Here is a 15,996-nt window from a genome sequence, read left to right as displayed (position 1 = left end):
TCCTAAGGTTTCACCAAACATGCCAGGGCACTCATTAGCATAACTTCCTATCCTTATTTTAGTAATAGAATTTATTAGAAATAGATAGTACTATTTGATTGACCATGAATATAAACCCAACTCATTTTAAATTAAATGGGAATACAGCACAAATGTATCTTATAAACACATACAAATCCTGACAACTGGCTCTTCTGCTCTCCCTCTCCCAGAAAACAAAAGGCAGAAAATGTGAAAAATGAAGCTGATGTTTAAAAGATTTATTTCAAACTTTAACTGGAAAAGACTTTCCCTATTCAATAGTGGCAATACACTGTCTGCTTTCCACAAACAAATTATATTTGTCATAAAAGATGTGACGAAGTAATTATTACTGGCAAAGATGCATTTAATTCATGACCCCATATTGCAACTACAGAACATTGACAAAAATAAGGTCTGTCGTCATGCTCAAGTTCTCAGGACACTCAAATTTCATTAGTGAACAGCAGCAAGGCAAGGCTCATCTTAACTAACTGCCACTGGACAAACTACATATAGCTTCACATTCAGTAACATATATGGATAAATGTAACCGTTTGCTTAATCACAAAACAAATTCAACAACTGTCAGCTTTAACTTGCAGTAGTAAGGGAAGATTTAAGATGTACTGCCAATTTCTATGAGCACTCAAAATAGAGAAATATAAATACTTCTATTCCTTCATCTCCCAAGGAAACAAAAGGAAGTGATCCCCACTTTTTAGTATCTATTTGTGAAGTTTAGGCTAGATCTTAAATCTTTTCACAACCTGGGTTTATAAGCTTTGATTGGTTACCTTTCATTACAAAAAAATCTTTAACAAAAAAAATGCGCAGTCTTTCACAAAATAGAGCACCACTGCTTACTAATGGCAGTAAAACGTTTTTCATTATTAACTGAAAGGGATGAATTGATCCACAAATTTGAGTGACTTTTTACAAACAAAGAAAACAAAACAAAAGTTCTTCTACAGTATTTTAAGATCAACTTATTTTTTAAATGTTAATTTTTTTCAGAAACCTGTTTCTTGAAATGGGTCTCACCATTTAAGCTGAAATGTAAACTTGAAATAGAGAAGCAGAGTCTTCATTGTAAGATGAACCTTGCAACATGAGCTATTCCATCATACTCAACAATTCACAGCAGACAAGACTAATACAATAAGTAAACCATGGACTCAGAGAAGGCCTTAGCTGCCTGAAGCAGCATCCAAAAATACAGAACTGAGTCTGGCAGTACTCCTTATATGCTCGCTGCCTTGTATCTGCAAAGCATCTTGTATCTGTTTCTGTGGCCGCCTCATTTTGAGATGAGAATGTGACATGAGCCTGGAGTTTCTACCCTGTGCACCCGTGGCTACCTCAGACTTCATCAGAGCATATTCTCTTGACAAGGCTCTGTGCAACACTGCAACTAGGAGGAAAAGAGTGAAGAGGACTACACTGCTATCCTTTTCTTCATCCTTAAACATTAGCTCAGGAGTTATTACTACTATGTGCCCACAAGAGGAAAAGATAGACAAAAGTGTAAGGTCTAATACAAAGAATTGAAAGAGGCATTTTATTTTATGTTCTATTTACAAGCTGGAGAGTAATCAAATACATTCTGGTAACATCAGCTACTTTAAAATACCGTAAGTATAAAAAAAACCCTCAAATAGTTTAGCAGTATACTCAGTTGAATACTCCAAGGGAATCATAATTTTATCACGTATCCTTTTAGTACCCCTTTGGATTTAATGTTTCTTCCTTGTTTTTAAGAGAACTGAACAACTGGCTATAAAGAACAGTGTTTCTGTTTTATCTTGATAACACAAGCTATACAAATTCTTCCTAATTAACATAATTTTTAGATACGGAACGCTAGCTCAGTTAAGGGCAGTACAAAGTATTCGTTCTCTTCCTGTAGCACAAAATATCACTGCTTACTCTTATTCTCTTCTTGTTACTAACGTCACAGCCATCAAAACATCTGATGAGCTCCTCTTCCTATTTTTATCTATTTTATCCCCTGAATTTAACTAAACAACACACATGGAACTTATTAAGTTTGAAATAATAAATATCTATACACAACCACTATCTTCAAACTGGTTTAAATGTCTGGGTTAGAAAAGAAATCTCAATTCTCAATACAAATTATCTCTAATTCCCATTAACTCACAATTTAATACAGTTTGAATGTACTTCTATTGAACAAAGCTATCAGCACACCCTAATTTGTTCATTGCAAAAGGCAAATAAAATTGTAAAAACAATTCTTCAACTTATAAAATACTGCCCTCCTACAAAAAGACAATATTTATTATCAAATATTTATTATATGCTTACTCTGGATTGTCAAAACACTGCTTCTGAAACAAAACTCTACGCCTTTCATTAGAGAGCATGTATACATAACCTGATAACCATTAAAATCTCAGAAAAGTTTAAAATAAATATATACTTATTTGCAGACAAATAGTGCCACTGTACTACAAATTATGCAATGAGAACCACACATCAGGAATGCTGTATATTCATAAAAGTTTATGGGAAAACTAAGTGCTGCTCAGCATATTTTTAAACAGAAGAATGTATAATTTCTAAGAATTAAAAATAATATCCTGACCATCCTTTTTTATTTATAATACTGAATCAAAAAGACTGATCCACATGCTGGGAAGTACATATCAAGCATTTTCATTTACTGTCATTCTGAATACAAAGGAAGAAAAATATTTCCATGTAATTGCAAAATAGGTCCATGGTTTGTTGGTCTAGCCACTTAATCTTTCCTCGTTGTGTAAAGAGCGTATGAATCAAATACATCCTTTCTGTGACAGAAGATGACTTTGCATTATCTCCTGTTTGAATGCCCCCACAGCTGTACAAGCATATTTCCTATTCTGTATTATGAGTAGAAAAAGAACAAAAAAACCCCAGTTTATTCAACAGCTTTATTGTTTACTGTAACACAACAGATCTCATTCCCATTTAAAATCTTTTTGTAAAGAAATTAACTTTTATTTTCATTTTACCTATGCAATTTGATCTTACACTTTCCCATTAAAATTATGTCCTCTGGCACATTTATCTGTTTATAACAACTTCAAGGCTTCTTCTAAAGAGCCTGGAAGATTATTTTACTGAATGCATTCACTGCTTTGTGCTCACACTCTTTCCCCTCTAAAACGGATCCAGAAGAGCATTGCTAATGTCCAGAAATACAGGCAGCCTTGTTCACACACAACCCTTCAACTACTTCGGTAATTATGCCTGAAAGCTGTTAAACACTGTTAATCTACTTCCTTTTGCTTTATTGCAAGAATATTGTCATTTTCACACATCAAAAACATTAAATGTTTCATTTTGTTCATTACTCTGGTTGGTTACCTTCTGAAGGCCTCCTAGCTTCCCAAATAAACCCTTTCAGTTTTCTTGGTCAAGAATCTGACAAATCCATGTTCTTTTCATTAAAAAGCACCATCATGATTATAGCATAAGCTTGCTCTGTTGTCAGATCATTGTCATGGGCAAAACTAATCTATTATTCCCTCAACATTTTTATTTCAGGTAAGAAATTTAAATATAAACGTAGGCAACACACAATACCGACTGAAATAGTTGTTTCTGACAGATTTTCACATATTAAAGCTGTTGTACATTAATAAAACAACAGAGCAGTATGAATGTACTGTAACTCTCCTTCTACCAAAACCTACTACCAAAAGCGTCATTGTGGTACACTATAGGGATAAGTATTTGCCAGATTTTTCACTATGTCCAAAGAAGTTTCCTCAGTGAAACAAAGTGATAAACAAACCAGAGCAAGCCAAAACACTGATAAAAAAAGAGTGATGTATCTAACCAAATCTCCAAATCCCTCCGTCTGGCCAACATGTAAGCATATTCCTAGTATGCAATGCAGTCAATAGTAACACCTACATAGCACTAATACATATGACAGTGGTAACACAGGCATTGTAACGTCTAAGGCTAATATGCACACAAAGACATCAAGTATCTGGTATTTACTCATGCCTACAAAATCATTGCAAAATCTTAAGAGGAAGACCAGGATAAATTCCTTGGTATCACACATTTATTTTCAGAATTATGAAATATGACTGAAGAGGTAATCTTTTAAAATAATGTGAACATCATCTCTTAAAAACATTAGACACTTGGAACATTTACTACAACTAGAAAATTACACAGTTCCTGCTCAAATCTTTCGAGTTTCAGAGATAGCATGTAATTTTACTGAGCAGGGAAACTCCTGTTGCAGTTGAAAATGTAATGTAGTGTTTACACACAGACTATTCTATAAAACCACTAAAGAAATCACAGCATTTGCATCCATTTTTCATGTAACTAACCTTGGATTTTTAAGTGGAATCTACTCATACTAGCCATACATAAAAATACACAACTGAAATACAGTATGACATCATGAAGCTGATATCATCAGCTGTAATATATATAGGTAAGGCTGCCACCAGTAAACATCTAAAGATTGCTACTGCAGAAACTGAAAGTCTGCACAAGTACCTAAACCTTCTTGCAACCAATCTTCAAGACACTTCCATCCTATGGCATTCCATACCCCCTACTGACAGATTCATCACCTTCTCCTCTTTCACAAGCATAGAATGACAAATTTTCCCAGCATTTTCCAGTAGAGGTCACAGGTGCAAAAGTTCTGTCTGCCCAGTCCACCAAAATAAATTTCATCCAGGGAAGTGTTTAATTCTGCTTATGTGGATTCTATTTGAAGGATATGATCACCATATATTATAAATGATGGGATAAATACATGTGTTAAGGGGAGAAAGGAGAAAGTCTTATGTTGCAAATTATGCTCTTCCACACGAAGCACAGGCTCTCCTTAATTGGTGAATGGTCTCCCATGTTACATAGGAGACAGGGGAAGAAATAAAATAATTTCCTAAATATTGCAATAAATACAAGTTAACATGAAGACAGCAGAATAACTACGATTACAACTGCATAGGTCAAAGAAAGTAACTTCATAATTGTTTTTTCTCTTCTATACTTTTAACAGCTTTAGTCCACAAGGAGAAAGGGGAGAAGGTATTTTACTGAAAAATATTAAATGGCTCTGTATGCAGTATCTAAAACCAACATTCTACAGCAAAGCTAACAAAAAAATACAAACCATTTAATGGACATTACCATTCACTGGGGATACCACAAGAGCTTCTTAAAACAGTTACATCTTGCTCAAACAAATTTACATATTAGCCTTCTTGGGTAACACTTGTTAAACAATACATGCCATTATGTTTAAAACAAATATGAAAACAACACACAGAATGTCACTCAAATTTCAGATACAAACAAGGTTACTGACTGAATTTATTTTAACGCATCTCTTAGGGAGTACAGATAACTTAAAAATTTTAACCAGCCTTGCAGATTTCCTTCTGTTATTGTAAGCCAAAACATCCTGCTAACATTTTTTTTTGGTCTTGCTTTTTCGTCTTGCTAAACATATTGTAAGGTGTTCAAATGAAATTACATTCTCCCTAATATAAGTCCTTCTAAAAATAAAAAAGGAAGAATTATATGTGCAGGAAAAAAAGTTTTTTGTAATAGAGGTTAAGGGACATGGTATTATATCTTTACTACTGGCTAATAGAGTATTGGGTATTCAGTAGTAATGCTGTTCAGAGTACAAGACAACAAGTTTCATTAATGAAAAATCTAGAATATTCCATACTATTCTAGCCTACAAAAAACAGGTAAAGCCAGAATTCATATCCTAACTGGAGCAGACATTTTTTCAAAGCACCTGTATTCAGAATCACAAGTTCAGATGAACTCAGGAAATGTAGCATAAACTTACCATCAGTGAAAGCGAGACACATTGCACAGAAATTGAAATGGGTTTGGCTTGATTTACAATTTATATATATGATCTTCACACAACAGAATTACCATTAAAAGGAAACACTTGATAATTAGAAGGAATAGAAAGAAATTTTTTCTTTGTAATTTTTTCCTTAGTGAACTGCATGCTTTACAACTAATGTAATTTAGAATAAAACACTGTTACAGCAGTCTGATCAAATAGTACAAAACCCAATATATCCTATCAATCTGAAGCAGAATCATCTTTAAATCATGAAGTAGTTAAAATCTTGAAATGCATGAGACATGATGAAAAGACTAATAGAAAAAAAATGTGAATTAATATAGTTCTCTAAATTTTTCACTTTGTTTTCATGCTTTCTAATCTACTCAACACTACAGTCAGTGGACTTATGGTCTGCTCAGCAAAGACATTAGTGTAACAGGCTGGATATCATGACTCTTTTAAGAGCAGCTTTTGAGTCTTGTCCCTACATTTACAAATTGGTACTGAGTTCTCCACGAAATTTTATGTTAAAAAATGAACATGCTCACCCTGTGAGAGTTATTACACAAATGCTACTGGCCTACAATGAAAAGCTTCAGGAAAATTGGTCATTAAAATGGTAATCTTCAGCATTCACTACTGTGATTGACTACTTCATTACAATCACAGTTTGATATCAGCAGCAACTGGTAAGAGAAACGTCCAAATACAGCAACAATAAAAAAAATTTGAACAGCAGAAATAGAGCTTTAATATGCATGTATACAAGGACTCAAACCCAAATAAGACAACTTGGCTTAAGGTTGAAATAAAAATTGGTATCGCATGGGACACATATACACAATTTTGCATACACTTCAGTGGAAATGTACTTTATAGATTTTAGCAAACAATCACCTCTAGCCCAGAAAAGAAAAATCTTAAGTGGAAGCTCTGCACATTTATTCCTTACACATCTTTCTGTGTTTAGCTACAAATGTACACTATTATACCTTGTGACCAAAAAAACCAAAACAAAACAAAAAAAAAAAAACCTGAGCTGTAATTTTTTTAATGTTTGCACTAAAAAACCCAAACAAAAAACTAAACTAAATGAAAAAGCCTAAAACTTTGCTTTGTCCTAATGACAATAGTAAGGAAAACGATATACCTCCAATAAAACATTAAAGATGTTTATAGCCAGATAATCTACCCAAATTCTTCAAAACAGACTTGTTTCTTTCAGCTGATTTTTTTTAAACAGATCTTTGTATTAAACAGTTTGTCAAAACACAAAACTAGGGGCGCTTTTTTTTTTTTTGCTTTATTTATTCTCATAATATTTAAAGCAGTCTTGATTTTTTTCCTTTCTGAAAGCTGGGTGAACAAGGAAGCCATCGGTCTTATTTGATTAGAAAACCATATGTACAGTAGTCTACCTAGTGGTATCATTTACATCACTAATTTTGATCTATCAGAGTTAAGTCTGAAGAGGCCATCTGGATGCAGATCACAAAAGCAACCAAGAATATGCAATAATAAGCACAAATAAAATATAGTCAGGGAACCACTTAAACATATTGATAGCCATTTGCCTTTTTGTCATCTGGATTAAACAATTTTACATTTTCAATGCCAAAGACTAAAATAGGAAGAGAAATCATCTCATAAGGGCCCTCACTGACACAGTACAAAGTGAAGGAGTGGGAATCTACAGCTCCAAGAGAAGCACACTGATACAGAAACTAGAAATTGAGGATGTTTCTCTCTGTCATCATATCAAGGCAGAATTTGAAACAGGCCCAGAAAATTATGGCTGAGACATTACAAAGGGTATTAGAAGCAAGTAGGTGATATAATGTGAATGTGAACATGAGTTAGATTTGGGGGTTTTTCCTTACGAGTTGTCTAAAGGCATACAAAAGACCTGTTCAGGTTATTTCAATCTATCACTGCATACATGGATGCAAGAACAGCATGTTGCTGATGAGAAATGTAAGTGGGACTTATATGAGTTATGACTGGAAGCAGCTACAATCCTGATTAAGCCTAGTGCAAAACTAGACCAGACCTCCATGGAGAGAAGCTGAAACGGGAGAACCTGTCATCACATGGATCTACAACCCAATGTCTGACAGGCTTGTGTGAAGCCCTGCATGCTGTGTGATAATGGCAGGACCAGCACAAGAGGGTGCTGAAGTTCAGCAATTCAGTTTTAAAAAGAGAAAAAAAAAATAAAAGACAAACACCTGCAAGCTCTTCCCAGAGTTTAGTACATTCAGAAAATAAGGAAAACAATAAAGAGGGAGGAAAAAAACACAAACCAAGAGAAACAAATGATGCAAAAAAACCCAAGACAATTGCTCACAACCAACCAACCAATACCCAGCCAGTCCCTGAGCAATGGCAGCCTGGTCAAACTTCTTTCCCCCCGCAACATTTATCACGTTACACAACATCGTATGGTATGTAACATCGTTTTGGTCAGTTGGGGTCAGCTGTCCCAGCTGTGTCTCCTCCCAAATTCTTGTGCACCCCCATTCCACTTGCTTGGTGGGGTGGTGTGAGGAGCAGAAAAGGCCTTGGCTCTGTGTAAGCACTGCTCAGCAAGGACTAAAACATCTCTGTGTTATCAACACTGTTTTCAGGACAAATCCAAAATATAGCCCCATACAAGTTCCTATGAAGAAACTTAACTCTAGCCCAGCCAAAACCAGTACACAGTATTACCACGAATTCTCATTTTGGTTTAAGAAAAGTCAAAGGTTTAAAAAAACAAAACCAAAACAAAACCCCGAACTACCACAAAACCAACACACCTTCAAACAAATAAACCCAATTCTGAATAGACACATAAAATAACAGACATATCAAGTTAGTCAACAAGACTTTTTTGAAAGAAATAATACTTTTTTTTTTTTGATCTTTCTAATCTTTGCCAGTGTAACACCTTTCACCTTTACCCTATCCCTCCCTATTGGTAAATATGACAATTACAAGCAGGAAAGTAATTTTTTATTCCAGAGCTGTAAAACAAGCTATATAAATCAATAAGGGAAGATGAACCATTACCTTGCTGAAAAACACACAAACTATTGCCAGTCTCCTAAATCTTTTGATGAATTCCGTCACAAATCAGCTGCAATTTTGTGAAAACAGCAAAGCATACAATATCCAATGCTTTGAATAATCAATGCATTTTCAACATCTCCAGCTTCTGGCAAAGCAATCAATTAGGTCATGTCTCATATAATCATTAGTAGTGCCCAAGTACACTGTTCAATGACTTCCAGTTGTACTGCATCAGCAATGGGTTGGTTGTTTTGTTGGTTTTTTTTTTTTGGGGGGGGGGGAGCAGGGGGCCGGGGAGGTGATGGGGGGCAGGAGGCAGCAAGAGAGACAGACACAGCAAGAATGATGGTATCCCTATCCATAAGTATAAACAGAAAAACAATTATGTTATTTCTATTCCCTATGTAGTATCTGGAAAGGTGTTAGAGATTTATTTTTGTTTCTCGTCTTTCTCCATCCCCAACTCACTTTCCCATCCTCATACATCTGCAGAACCAGCAGAATATAAATGAGAGCTCAGGCCTCTTCTGGCTCTCCTTGGCAAGCCGTTTCTTCAGAAAAAAAACAGAATGACTAGCTGGACAATCATAAAAATTATCTCCTACCTACTTCCTTTACCCTCGGATAGTTGGATCCTTAGATGTCTGTCTCATTACCTTAAAATGAGACTTGCACAGCGAGTGTCTGGTTCTGCAAACTCATTAACTCAATTCTTCTTCTTCTGACCTACTTAGTATAAGTTATTCAAACAATTACCAGAATAGATTTTAAGGAAAAGGATGCAGATGTAAATGAAAAATCTAAACTACACATTTACCTAAAGTAAGTGTCAACTTATCATCTGTGGTTTTTACAACTGTGTGGGGAAGTTTTCTTGGATGAAGAAAATGCAGCAACAATTTATGCGTAATGCCCTTCACAGAATATCACAAAACAAGTCATTAAACTGAGGAAGGTAGAAATCAATGTAAGAATTCAAAGATAGTAAAGGAACTGGCTAAGATTGAGATAGCAATGAACTGGATTGAAAGGAGAATAATTGAGCTGGGTGGAGTGAACAGTTACAAGCAGAGTTTGTAAAGTCTTGAAATAGGTATTAAACAGAAGGATATGAAATCCCCAAAAAAGCAGAATGCAATGAACTTTACTGGTGAAACTGGGAGTATAATCTCCATAGACGAGAATAACACACCTGTTCATGAAGGACTGGATGAGTTTGAAGACTTGAGTAAAGCAAACAGGATGAAACCGAAGAGCATTATGTACAAAGTCACTAGAACTTCTGTTACAAACTCAAATCTTATCAGCTAGAAACACAGTAGAGGAGAAAACACTGGGTATACTGCCTAGTTACAGATTAGTACTATAAGCACCAATTAGATGCAGCCATGCAAAAGACAAACTGCCCTATCATTATGTATTAGGCAAGGTTTTCCTAGAAGAGAGAAGGAACACAATTCTGGAACGCACTCAGTAGAAGTATGTAAAAGTTGTTCTCTGTAATTCTGTTCACTCATATTCAGACCAGACAAATGTGGAGAACAGGTACCAAAATCATGGAATGGAAGCAAATGAGACACTTCAAAAAGCACAGAGTTTATCAAAGATAAAGCCAGGATCTGATCTCTTACCAGGAGATAAGAACACAACGAAAAATTACCATAGCTAAGGACAATTAAAACCACAAATCTGATGTGAAAAGACTGGTAACAAAGAGTAGGAATTAAAATAAAGTTTCAAATTTCACAGCATGTCAACTTTCCAGTATTAATAGTATAAGCAATGTAACTGGTTTTTAGATTGAAACAGATATACTTCCAAACAGCACTAAATCATGTGATTAACTATGGTAGCAAGCAGTGGCACTCCCTCATGCAACTGATCTCTATTCCATATATTTCCATACATTCCTTACACTAGTTAAGATAATCAGCCAAATCTCATAGACTTTAGGAACCTTGAGATTTAATGAGAAATTTTAAGGAGTCTGGACTACTTGGCAGAATATTACTACACAGGAAAATATTGGAATAGTGTTGTAATCTAACAGCCATCCTGCTAAAACTCAGGTATAGTAGTCAGCATAAAAACATAATGCACTGTAGTCATGGCTACTAGCAGATTTGCTTAAGTAATTTTTACTCTTCTTACTGACTTAAAATACCAAAGAGTCCTCCAGTTCATGATGACAAACCTTCAGAAAGCACATCAGTTTCAAAGATAAAAGCAGAACTAAAAAAAACACCAAACAAACCCAAGATCAACCACACCCACCAGGTTGGGACTCTCATCCAGCAGTCATGGAGTGACTACAGACACATACATTTGTAAGTAACCAGCTGAAAGTAATTGTTTCAAAAATAAAAATGAACACTTGGGAGAGTATCAAATTTGGTATTTCCCAAAAATGCTTATGTGATAACATCAAAAGCTTATTAGGTAAATAAGTTTTAAAGGGGTGCGATAAGAAGATACTTTGCTTTTTGAAGGAAAAGGACAATATTTTTCCTACATATTATAAAACTTACATTATGAAAATTAGAATTGCACCTCTATTAGGGGTTTTAATTTCATGAGATCTTATCTGAAGGATGAACATTTGTTTCCATGTGCTACAAAGCCTGGTGGTAATTTTCTTGTGAGAAATAGATCCAGTAAGTGCCCTTTGCAAATATACTTAACCCAAGGCTCATGGAATGTGCTTTACTGGGGTAAAGTCATTTAACAGGGACTGGAAAGACAGGCAGACTTAATACCTGACAGTGACTGTCACTAAAACGGCTCTTTTCCCCTAAAGTTAGAACTGTTAGCTAGAAAATGTGCCTTACACAAACAGAAAAAAAGCAACTGTTTTATCTTGCAGCTGTTTTTATTTCCTGGCTTATTGCCTCACTGCACTGCAAGAACCCCAGCAAACTGGACATGCAGTTTATTCAAAGCACTCTAACTGCTGTAAGAATATGAAAACAATATTCCAGCTTCACTATGAAATGACCTTGATGATCAGTATAACATTTGTCAGAGACTAATAAAATCTGTAAAGATACTTGCTGATATGATTGATTTCATTCTTCACTGCTCCAGTTACCTCAGACTAAATTGCCTGTCATTATAATGATGAGTTTTGTAAGTGCAGTTTCTTAATTTTTTCCTGTCTTTCAACAGAGATCTCAAAATAGATTGAAAGTGTTTATGGACCTATAATGTGCAAGAACAAAATACTGCACCCAAACAAGTATTTTTAATCTTTCTGCTTATGAGGCACTTTGACAGAGAAACTATGTTCTCCACTAATGCTAAGTAACAGGAAAATAATATCCAAGCCTAGTTTGGACATATGCAGCACCACAAACAGCCAGAGAATCCTACAGATTCTGAATAGTACCAGTGCTGGCGCTTCATGGTTTTCCCAATGGACAAAAAAGAAAGTGAAAAAATTAATAAAGAAACTGTAATCACACATATATCTAGACATACCTGATCACAGTCTGTCTTGTTAGCTACTCGAGTGTGCCTGACCTGTTCTTCCCTGACACTGAGTTCACATGCATTGCATGATGCAGTGATAACCAGAAGGGCTCTGAAAGAAGCCAGAAAGGATTCAGAGCATTTACTTATTTGGGCTCTAGGCACTGTAAAACATCTGCATTACTTTCAGTCTCTGAAAACAGCACATCTTAATTCATATGGGAACCCAGTTAATCAGGTCATCCTGACAGCATTCTTCAGGATAGGGTACTCGGGAACCAACAGGGCTGCCCAGGGCAGTGGTGGAGTCCCCGTTCCTGGAGGTGTTTAAGAGTCGGGCTGACAAAGCGCTGAGGGATATGGTGTAGTTGAGAATGGTCAGTGTGAGGTTAACAGTTGGACTAGATTATCTTCAAGGTCATTTCCAACCTAGATGATTCTGTGATTCTGTATCTCTGTACAAAGAACAGTAAATCTTCTTCTGCTAAGATCAGGAAGTTTCTTATTCACAGCCAGGTTCATGAATGTCACAGGTCCAAATGCTCTAAAAGGAACTCTCCTCAATAACTCACAAAGTTGAGAGAATTACCAGAAAAGTGGAAGTTTCTCTACAGATCAACTTTGTTCACTAAAAATTGAGCCAAAATGAAGGCAGCCTCCGACAGGAACTTATGTTTGGACAGGTGCCAAATGAGAATTCTGATGTGTACCAGCTACTGAAACTGCAAAAGATGGTCCGCTAGATTGTTACAAGCAAAACTGACTGGTGGGCTTGACCCTGGCTGGCTGCCAGACACCCTCTCATGCCCTCTCCTCAACAGCACAGGGGGGAAAATAAGATGGAAAGGCTCATGGGTCAAGTTAGAGATCACACACCAATTACTGTCACAGGATAAACAGACTTGACTCTTCTAACCCTGCCCCTCCCTGAGGAACACAGGGAGATGGTGAATGGGGATTGAGGTCAGTCCATAGCAGCTCTTCTCTGCTGTTCCTTCCTCCTCACACTCTTCCCCTGCTCCAGTGTCAGGTCCCTCCTATGGGATACAGCACTTGATGAACTTCTCAAACATGGGTCCATTCCACTGGGTGCAGTCCTTCACGAACAGACTGTTCCACCATGGGTGCCACACAGGCCACAGTTCCTGCCAGAACACCTGCTCCAGCGTGGGCTCCCCTCCACAGGCCACAGGTCTAGGTGCTTGATCTGGCACATGGTCTCCATGGCTGCAGCTTTCATCAGGGCATCTCCACAGGCTGCAGTGTGGAAATGTGCTTCTCCCATGATCTTCTCCAGGGGCTGCAGGGGAATTGCTGCTCCAGTGCCTGGAGCACCTCCTCCCCTCCTTCTTCACTGACCTTGGTGTCCGCGGGGCTGTTTCTCACACTTTTTCCTCACTCCTCTCTCACACTTGCTGTGCAGCATTTTTCCCCTTTTTTAAAATATTCTTTCCCAGAGGTGGAACTATCTTGGCTGCAGGGGTCAGCTATGCCTTGTGGTGGGTCCACTGGAACTGGCTGTGTCCAGCACGGGGCAGCCCCAGCCTAATAGAGGCCACCCTGCACCCACCCCACTGCCAGCACCTGGGCATGGCCACCTACTACACTGACAAATGAACAACAACAACAAAAAAACAACTAGAAAAGAACCCAGTAAACAGGTTGGGACTTGACTAGGTAGGAGCAAGATAAAGATATTATATAACATACCTGAAGGTGGCAACTAGATGTAGACTTCTTAACAGTGACTACTTCTAAATTACTGCTTCTCATTACATTGGACTCCAGGAAGTCAAGGTTCAAACACATGCCCTGACAATACTTGTGCATTCTAATACACAAAACCCATTTTATAGCAAAGTTATATTTATAGGCTCATATTGCTAAAAACATATTACCTAGCTCTGATTTTCATTAGCCAATCTCCACAGTTTTTACTTAAAGTGCAGTATTATTCCATTATACAGACAGACTCAACTGCTTCAGGTCACAGATCCGATCTGAAGCAATGTCACAAAAGACTGCAAATCTCTTCAACCCCATTCTTTTGCTTTTACCCCTGAAGCACTGCTTTAGCTTTAAACACCTCTCAGTTCAAATCACAGCATCCTATTCATTAATACTTTCAACTATAATTTCACATATTTCAACTAGGCTACTCTAAAGGTTAAAGCAGTATCTTCAGAACCTAAACTACAGAAGAAAGTGTACTTACACACAAAACTATGAAGATCCCCAATATTAAAAACACCTGGTCTTTTAAGGTGGTAATTTTCACTTACTTTTCAGTAAAACTTACCTCTTCCCCCTTTAGCACTTCTGAATACCTGAGTATATGAAGCTATATAAAGCACTGCAAAGCTATATATAAAACTTTACATGAAACCTCAGCCTAAGGAACACTTATGTGCTACTACGGAACACAATCTTGACCTATAAAAATATAACATATATATTATATTTTAAAATACATCTTGGATATAAATATATATATGCATTAGCCAAGGAATACACACATTTTCAGACAGGTCAGCATACAATATGAGAGATGTTTCACTTTGTATTAATTTTCCAAAGCCAAGTTCCTCAAAGGTTCGCATTCTTTCTAATGGGAACGCAATTTCGAGGAACGTGCTGGCTCCATGCATATTAAGTAGAATGGTGCTACAAAGAAATTCCAGCAGGCACACAGTCTGTAAAGTACAGGCTAGAACAAAACCAAATAGTTCACCTAAAATCTGTATCTAATTTGGTTATACAAAAATAAAGGAGTGAAAACACATTTACTATAAGAACATCACTGTTGCTTTGCTCAAAACCGTTGCAGATGAAGTCACTTACTTTTTGTGCATTTTGTCCTAGATGTGTTGCTTTGTACCGACTTAAGTCATTCTTTCCCTCTCTGTTTACATTTTTCAAGTGCTTGCATGTTTTGCTGATTAAGGGTATCAAACTCGGACACCAGAGTGAAAAGAGCAGGCATATTTTACTGGGGATAACTAAGTAATGTAACAGAGTAATACAGAAAACATACAGTAAGAAAAGACAGAATAGTGCACTTAAAGTAAACAAATAAGAAAATACAGGGTAATGCATCAAATCATTACTACCTGAGAGAGAGAACAGTGATTAAGAAAGATCCATCACCACTTGCATACTTTACCATCATCCAGATCCGCAGACGCTGGGCAGCCCCGGTTACAGCGAGGATTTGGAGAGCCTGTCCCAGCAAGTGGGAAATCCTACGCAGTGCGTGCACCCGTAGGTGAGGCTTCCAAAGTCGCTGTGAGCGGGTCCAGCCTTATATAACAAAAATCAGCAAGCCAGAATAGCTGGCACCTTTGTTTTAAGTGCAAACACCTGGTTTCACTCTCACATTAGATTCCCCCAGAGCCTGGCCAGGGCTCAAAGGGGAAGCTAAGAGAGTATCTAATTAATTTATGAGCAAGGTCACACATCTGGTCACAAGGCCAGACAACTGGCTCCATGGCCCTGTTAACTTGCCCACACACAAAGAAAGATAAAGATATATTCAGGATAGACATGTTTTATGATGTTTAAGCTACATCTTCCATTAACGAGCACACGTATTT

The 15,996-nt window shown here is 36.9% G+C and overlaps 1 protein-coding gene across 12 annotated transcripts in view; it reads right to left on the bottom strand.

The window, feature by feature from the left end:
• FBXL17 (F-box and leucine rich repeat protein 17) overlaps positions 1-15,996 on the bottom strand; it is a 311,828-nt gene that overhangs the window by 227,420 nt on the left and 68,412 nt on the right. The window lies entirely within an intron of this gene.

This window comes from Strix aluco, chromosome Z, assembly GCF_031877795.1.
Source record: "Strix aluco isolate bStrAlu1 chromosome Z, bStrAlu1.hap1, whole genome shotgun sequence".
Taxonomy (NCBI): Eukaryota; Metazoa; Chordata; class Aves; order Strigiformes; family Strigidae; genus Strix; species Strix aluco.
The sequence above is the reverse complement of the archived record's forward strand: the minus strand, read 5'-3'. Positions and strand labels throughout refer to the sequence as shown.